The sequence below is a fragment of the Falco peregrinus genome, chromosome 2 (genome assembly GCF_023634155.1).
Source record: "Falco peregrinus isolate bFalPer1 chromosome 2, bFalPer1.pri, whole genome shotgun sequence".
NCBI lineage: Eukaryota > Metazoa > Chordata > Aves > Falconiformes > Falconidae > Falco > Falco peregrinus.
This window is the reverse complement of record NC_073722.1, coordinates 95384282-95391406: the sequence shown is the minus strand read 5'-3', so window position 1 is coordinate 95391406 and position 7125 is coordinate 95384282. Positions and strand designations below refer to the sequence as shown.

The following is a 7125-nucleotide window of genomic DNA, read 5'->3' as shown; positions in this document are numbered from 1 at the left end:
GCCCTCCCGCCCCCCGCGGGGCCGCCTCGCCCCTCCGGGCCGGCTCCCGCCCTCGCCCCCGCCGCCCGCGCTGCCCCTCACGCCCCGCGCGCCGGCCCCTCGCAGCCGGGCTCGTCCTTCCGCGCCACCCGCCCCCCCCCGAGGGGGGCTCCGCCGCCTCCCCGGCCGGCCGGCGCTGCCCCGCGCAGCTTCCGGACGCCCTGCCCGTCGCGCCGCGAGGTGGCCCGGTCAGAGCCGGCGGTGCCCGCTGCGCCGCCCCCGCACCCCTCCGGCCGCAGCCGCCATCTTGGCCGCGCGTGCTGAGGCCCCGGCGCTCGGCAAAGCGAGCGGAGCGGGCGGGCGGCGAGGTCAGCCCCGCCCCCGCCCCAGCGCGCCTGCGCGCACGCCGCCGCCTCTCATTTGCATCTTGCGGGACAATAACAGCGGGCGGCTCCCGGCAGCCCCCGCGGCGGCGCGGCACGGCGGGGTCGGGGTTGGGCCCTCGTGTGCCCGGGCGGGGGGCACCGGCGCCACCGCCCCCTCACCTCCAGTTATCCCAATTACGCTTTCCACAGTGAGGCTGCGCCTAACCCAGATCCTTGCCCTCCACGCCCGCATCGGGCCGCATGTCTGGCGTGCTCCAAATAACTCAAAGGGACTCGGTGGCCGTTTGTACTTTCTGGCTATTAAGGACGGTTATGTGAGTCACACCACGCAAAAAAAAAAAAAAAAAAAAAAAAAAAATTAACTCTTCCTGTTTTTCCCCGGCGGGGTGCAGCTAGGGATAGAGGTGGCTTGCTGTGGCACGTGATGTTTGTGTGGTTTCTGTGGGGATCCATGAAAGTGCAGAGCGTTCATCCATCCGTTTTGGGTAAGGGCCGTGAAATGCCAAACCAAACCCTCCCGAGAAGGCCACAGCATGCAGTCATCGTGTAAAAACCACCTATAATTATTTTAATTGCAGGTGGGCGTGATACAAAGGCGGCCAGCCGGCTTTTAGGTGTTCCCCCTGGACGACTTCAAAGCCACTGACAAATTCAAGGCATCAATGCTTTAGAAGACCCACCACCAGTTCAAAAAGACTCAATTCCTTGTCTTCTGCTGCTCGGCTTTCCGTGCTGCTCCTGGGCGTGTGGAATGGCTTGTCCCTTCAGAAGCTCCTAGCAGGTAGCCCTGCATAACGTGCACAAATGAATTTAATGCCTCCCCATACACGTGTGAAGAGGCTGCTGCTGTGTTCTACAACCTGAGATGTGTAAATAACAAAACAATAGACAGGTGTAAATAAAGCAGATGTGGGGGTGAAACCTGAACCCCAAGCTGACTCCGGTGAAAGCAAAAGCTGTGCAGCATGTGCTCCACAGTTCCAACCCATGGGGAACATTAACGAAGCACCATCATTACAATAGCGTTAAGGGACAGCAGGCATTTCACTTGCTGTGGATCTTGACAGAGACTAGAGACAGATTCCTCCCCTTTCTACTGCTAAAGGCTTAAGCAATGCATGAACATTTTCCAACTAAAGCTGAAATTGTATTCAAACTTATTACAAAATTAATCTGACCATTAGAACAGGGAGAAGGAAAGTGCAGCAAACACAGAGAGCAGCCCAGGCCCAGCTCCGGTGAAATAGGAAAGTGCTGCAGAGCCGAATTTGCCAACATGCTGGAGATAAGGGTGTGCTGCTGCCAAGGCCTGTCCGGGTGTGTGGGATGACAAACAGTACTTGCAAGATAGCTCTCCTCAGCAGCAAACATCGCAACCTCACCCTGCCCTGTATCTCTAGGAGGAAAGGAAAGCACATATTTTCAGTTTCCCCCACAGAGTCATTCTTTCCCTCCCCTCATTCTCACTCTTCTTCCTCCTTGTGCAGGTCCCTGCAAGGGTAATTCCAGCCTGGTCTAACCCCCTTTTTTTTAGGGCAGCGGACTGCAATCCTGCCGAGAGGGCCAGGGTGCCCTGAGGCAGCTCTGGTTAGCGCCAGGGGATCTGTCCGACAGTGGCTGGGTGTGCCCTGCTTCTCAACCTGGGATCCCACACACGTTTCCAACTAAACCCAAGTTCTCAACACGTTTCCCAGAGCGGGAGGGGATGCTCTCCAGACCGCTTTGCCAATCAGCCATGGCTCTCAGATTAAGAAACTTGGTATGAGTGCACAGCTGTCAAACAGACTTGGTGGAGCACGACTCCGTGTTTCGATAAGGGCTCCAAAGCCAAGGCACACGATGAGCTGCTCAGACTCTTCCATCCCTGCTCACCCACCCAGGTCTGCCCAAACAGCCAAGGAAGACTACCTCATTTAAGTGGTAATTAGTAACCTTTGCTGAACTCTTTCACTCCTGCATGATGATGCGGTACCCAGATGAAAAACTGCTATTGGTTTTCATTCAAAGGATCACTCAGCTCCTGTGAGACAAAGAACAATCATTTTTAATGAAATAGGACAGAATTGGTTTTCCCCACTGTTCACTATCAGCCCAGATCTTCCTGTAAATCCCTCCTGGTACATGCCCTGCTGCCTCACTCAGTAGTATTCTTGTACCCTGAGGGTCGATAATCCTGCCAAGTGATATTTATTTAAAATTCTCTCAAATGCACAAACTTGGCACAAAAACTGGGGCAAAAGGCATCCCCTGGTTACTGCAGCTGGGTGGAATCTTCCCACCTCAAAGTCCAAGATCCATTTACATCATTTAAGCTGCAAAACAAAATGAACTCTTCCTGCTCGGCTTACTCAGACAGACTAGTAAATGCAATGGGGAGGGCTAAGCAGAAGTGCTGTACAATGCAATCAACTCTTGAAGGCACAAGCAGGTTTTCAGCTCATATTAAGACTGATTCACTTGTAACTGACGTCAATCCTCCCTCCCTAGTATCTTAGCCTTGAGATTGGAGTATGATAAATATTACCTGTAATGCCATCTGCTGTACAGAGACAGCCCAGGCTTCTCACTATTTATTTAAGGGCTAATGTTGTGCTAGACCAGAATGCAGTTTATTTCAGCCTGATTTGACTTTGTTTTTTCTAATTAAAAATGCCTGTCCACTTGAGTTTTTAAAGTCATCTGTCATAAAAAGATCTCTTTTGAAAGAGATCTGTCACCTTGAAAAGATGAAGTTCAAGATAGCACAGTTAGCATCAAACAGAAAACTAATGTGAGAAGTACGATACCAGTCAAGATGCTGCGTCTGAAGACAGCCATCTCAAACGATGGGTCTAGGGGAACTAGGGACCTTCCAAATCCTAGCTGTCTGAAATCCTGGAGAGCTGATGTATTTTGTGCATCAGTTTCTCCCACAATTCCTTTAGAACCTCACCCAAGTCATCCAGCTTCTCTATAAAATACAAAATATTGTAGCCTGATGGCAACTCTGACTTTCAGTTAGTGGTAAAATTGTTTTGAATGGCATCAAGCTGAAAATACATATTTAGCTCAAGTAATGCACATACAAAACTGCTTCCTTTTAGGATCGCCTCCTCATTTTAGAATTTTAAAGTAACAGGAATTATACCACATTCTAGAGAAGCTCTTTCATGATAGTAACTCTGTTGAACATTTTTCATTACTAAAAACTTCCTAACACTAAAACCTGAGTCAGTCAAAAGCCTTGTATACGGTGTGTGCAGAAAAAGCAGCACACGTTCAGCCAAATAGCTTGAACACCTCCACCATAATTTATTAAGGCGTGGTTATTAAGCTAATTCTACTATGAATTAGTTTAAATTTTCAAAAAGAAACTGTTTAATCAAAAGGACACGTGTCCATGGGCAGAATTTCTGTCATTGTCCCACTGAAGAGAAACATGTTGACTTTGCCAGTTTACTCACTCAGATTTGCATATTTGTAGCTACGTGCAGGACAGATACTGGTGCACTGCCCTGAAATCTCCAGTGTCTTTTGTTCTGAGAAACAGCAATAATTTTAGATGTGTGGAAGAAAATGAAGCATTTAAATCTCAAGTAATTTTAAAAGGGAAGGGCTGTAGTGAAAGTTATATAGTTAAAAAATAAAATGTAACAGATCTATTAAAATAAGCTTGGATGAGAAACTGAAATGTAAGTAGTGCTTTCTGCTTAGTCTTAGCATTTCATAAAAGACATCTGTGTTAGTTTTATTTGTGTTTATAATCAGTTACTTCCCCTAGTTTTACTCTGCTTGATGGGACTTAATCCTGCCATGTTTGGATTGCAAATGCCACACTGTGATGCTTAAACGCACATCAAAATCTCACTGTTCAAAATATAATTAAAAATACTAATACAGTAAATCCCTTAACATGTTTTTTAAGAGACAGCTATCTATTGCATCTTAAACTGCTTGAGTTTTTATTTTATAGGACCTCTCACATGAGGATCACAGTGCCCTTTTTAATTATTAACTCACTCATGTTGATAGGATAAATTAAAATCTCTGTGATGGAGAACATGCATTATTTACTAATGTCCTCATCTTGTCCTACACACTGTGGAGTCGGCTCTTTGGAATCTGCTTCCGAAGTGTAACACAAGTGTGTTTTTTGTGGTGGTGGGATTTTTCAAATGTTTTTTCTTACATTTGGCTTTTGTTTTGCCTTTCTTCTCAGTATGACAAAGGTGGGGTTTTTCTATATTCTTTATGTTTCTTTCTGCAGGGTCTTCACTTACTGCATCCTGTTTGTGCATACATATTTCTGGAGAGGTTTCATGACTTTATGGAACTATCACATCCTACAGTTAAGGAATTCAGAGTTAGTCACTTAATCATTAATAAAGAGGAAACTTAAGTGACACAACAGCTGTGTTCGTCCTATTCTTCTTTTACAGCAAGTATTAGAGATGCGTTTAGGTGAACTACTGGTTTGAGTAAAGCCTTAACTTACTTCTGAAAAAAAAAGTCATGAGAAAAACAGATGAATTACATTATACTTTGTTATTGAACAGTTGACCAGTTCTATTTCAATGGTAGATGCAGTAAGAAATAATACCTCCTTCTTCATCCAGTTCCTGCCCACATGCATTCAGGATGCAATCTGTGCTTGAGAATAGCTCGCAGATTTCAGCACGGCTTGTTTTCATCTAGGAATCTGGTCCCCTGTGTACCATCAGCTTTGCAAAGTAATTCTGGATGCAGAAATAATGTATTAAATTATATTTTTCCCTTGTGCATTGTCAACGGCCCTTTTTAAGGATTTTAAACACAGAAATGCATCTAACAAGTACGGTTGCTTTAATATTAATTATCTCATGACACTGCAGTTGAACAAGTCATAGAGAAGACTGAACATGACCCATGATGATAAACAATGAACTAAGCAGCGCTCTACCTCTGAGCCTGCAAACTAAGTTCCAAGTTTCAAAATTTGCAGGACTTCTAGGTAAGAGAAACATCTTCATCCTTGTTAACAGGCCAAATGTAGCGTATGAGAACTCAGTCAAGGAAGTTGAAGGGACTGTAAGCCCCTAGGTCAGCTTCGCCCAGGGAGAAGTCTGACCTCCAACACATGGCAGCAAAGGAAAGAGCAGCCACATGCTCAGGCTGTTCCATCCTGCAGGCTTGCCTCTCCCAGCTGTGACAAGCACCACAGCAATTAGAAGTAAAACTCAAAAATCTGTTTTACTTTCCCTCAAGCAAGAGGATGTGGAAACTTCACTCACTTAATAGTGACAAAAGTAAAGAGCTTCACTTGCCTTTTAACAGGCAGGAAAACAAGCTGCCTTTACGCAGGGGACTGTTGCCTGCCTAAGGCCTCCTTGAAGCTGCAAGACTTCTAACGGCTGGCTGCAAACAGGTCCTCGGCTGACTTTTGCAGCCTATGCCCATCTGCTTTGTTAAGCAGGGCCAAAGACACTAGAGTTTTCACAGTAATGCACCAATATCTGTACTGAACACAACTGAGAATATGCAAATCTGCACGAGTAAACTGGCAAAGTCACCACATTTCCCTGCTGTGGGACAATGAAAGATACTGTCTTTTAAAGATTCCCACAATTTCCTCCAAATAGAGGCATATATTCTTATCTACGGCTGCAGCCAGTCCTGGCACAGCCTTAGTGAGAAGCTAAAAGGAGTCATCCTATGATGCCATTTTTACAATCACTTTTCAAAATGGAAGTGTCTTCAAGCCTGAAAAAAACCCCAACACCAACATCATTTAGGAGACGTTACTGAAAGGAAATGCATGAATTTTTCCAATTTAATCAAACTAATCTCAGAAACTGCTAAGAAACAGAGGCTAAATACATCAGTTCTTCCCCAAGGAAGAAGGCAAATATAGTAACTTTGGGCTACATTTCTTTTAACGTAAGGAATGCAGAACGGAGACCCAGGTGAGACTACTATTGCATGTAAGGCATGCAGAGATCTGAAGGACAGTGGAATACACTGGATTCTCACCTTTGTGTCATCATGTCCTTAGAAGAATGAGGGGGAGGATCCATCCAAGGGGAAGGATGACTCCAGAATTTTGCCATGCAACATGGAGCTATTACAAATCCATCCCAAGTCACCAGCTCTTTGATAATATCAAATGACCTCGGTAGCCTTGTACTATGTGAGGCAGACAACAGTGTGTCTTGCATAACTCATCAACACCTTTGTGAACAATTGGCTCTCATGCAGCAAAGTGTGAAAAAGTAACAAAGATGTTGCATGCACTGTGGAATTATTTCAGTTTTGAACAGAAGAAGCTGGAACATCTCTGAGGTACTAAATTTGCATGCCAGCATGAAGTCGGGTTGTTCAGACTTTGTAACCGGCACAGGGAGCAGTCAAGTATATTTAATGTAAAAGACAATGTGCCCTCTTGTGGTCTCAAGGCTTTTGTTGGCTTCCCTTCAAGACGATAGGAATTAACCTAGTGAGAATAAGAAACACTGTGTTAACAATGCACTTGTCAGTTTGATGCAGGGACAAACATTGTAAAATTGCTTCTGATCAGATAATGCAGGACACCGACTTCAGCAAGTTTAAAAAGTAATCTCTTGGTTGGAACTGCAGCCTGGATGTTAACATTTGTAAGATGACTATAAAGAACCGTGATCATTTAGTCACTCTAGCTCAGTTTTGCCAAGTAAGTATAAAACCAGCTGTTTTTATTGCAAGTTTACAAAAAAGATTAACTAATGAATATGCACACTGAACATTAAAGACCCATGGTGTTTTCAAA

At 45.2% G+C, this 7125-nt stretch overlaps 1 long non-coding RNA gene across 4 annotated transcripts in view; it reads right to left on the bottom strand.

The window, feature by feature from the left end:
* Positions 1–907: 907 nt before the first annotated feature.
* The window catches only part of LOC114012221 (uncharacterized), a 10838-nt gene continuing 4620 nt past the window's right edge, over positions 908–7125 (bottom strand). For 2 of the 4 annotated variants that reach the window (XR_008745794.1, XR_003554537.2), the window contains exons 2-4: positions 6354–6813; positions 3809–5080; positions 908–2385 (exon numbers count right to left, since the gene is read on the bottom strand). This is a non-coding gene — a long non-coding RNA (uncharacterized LOC114012221). The remainder of the gene's footprint in view (positions 2386–3808; positions 5081–6353; positions 6814–7125) is intronic. The other 2 variants (XR_008745796.1, XR_008745795.1) reach the window with 2 other exon arrangements.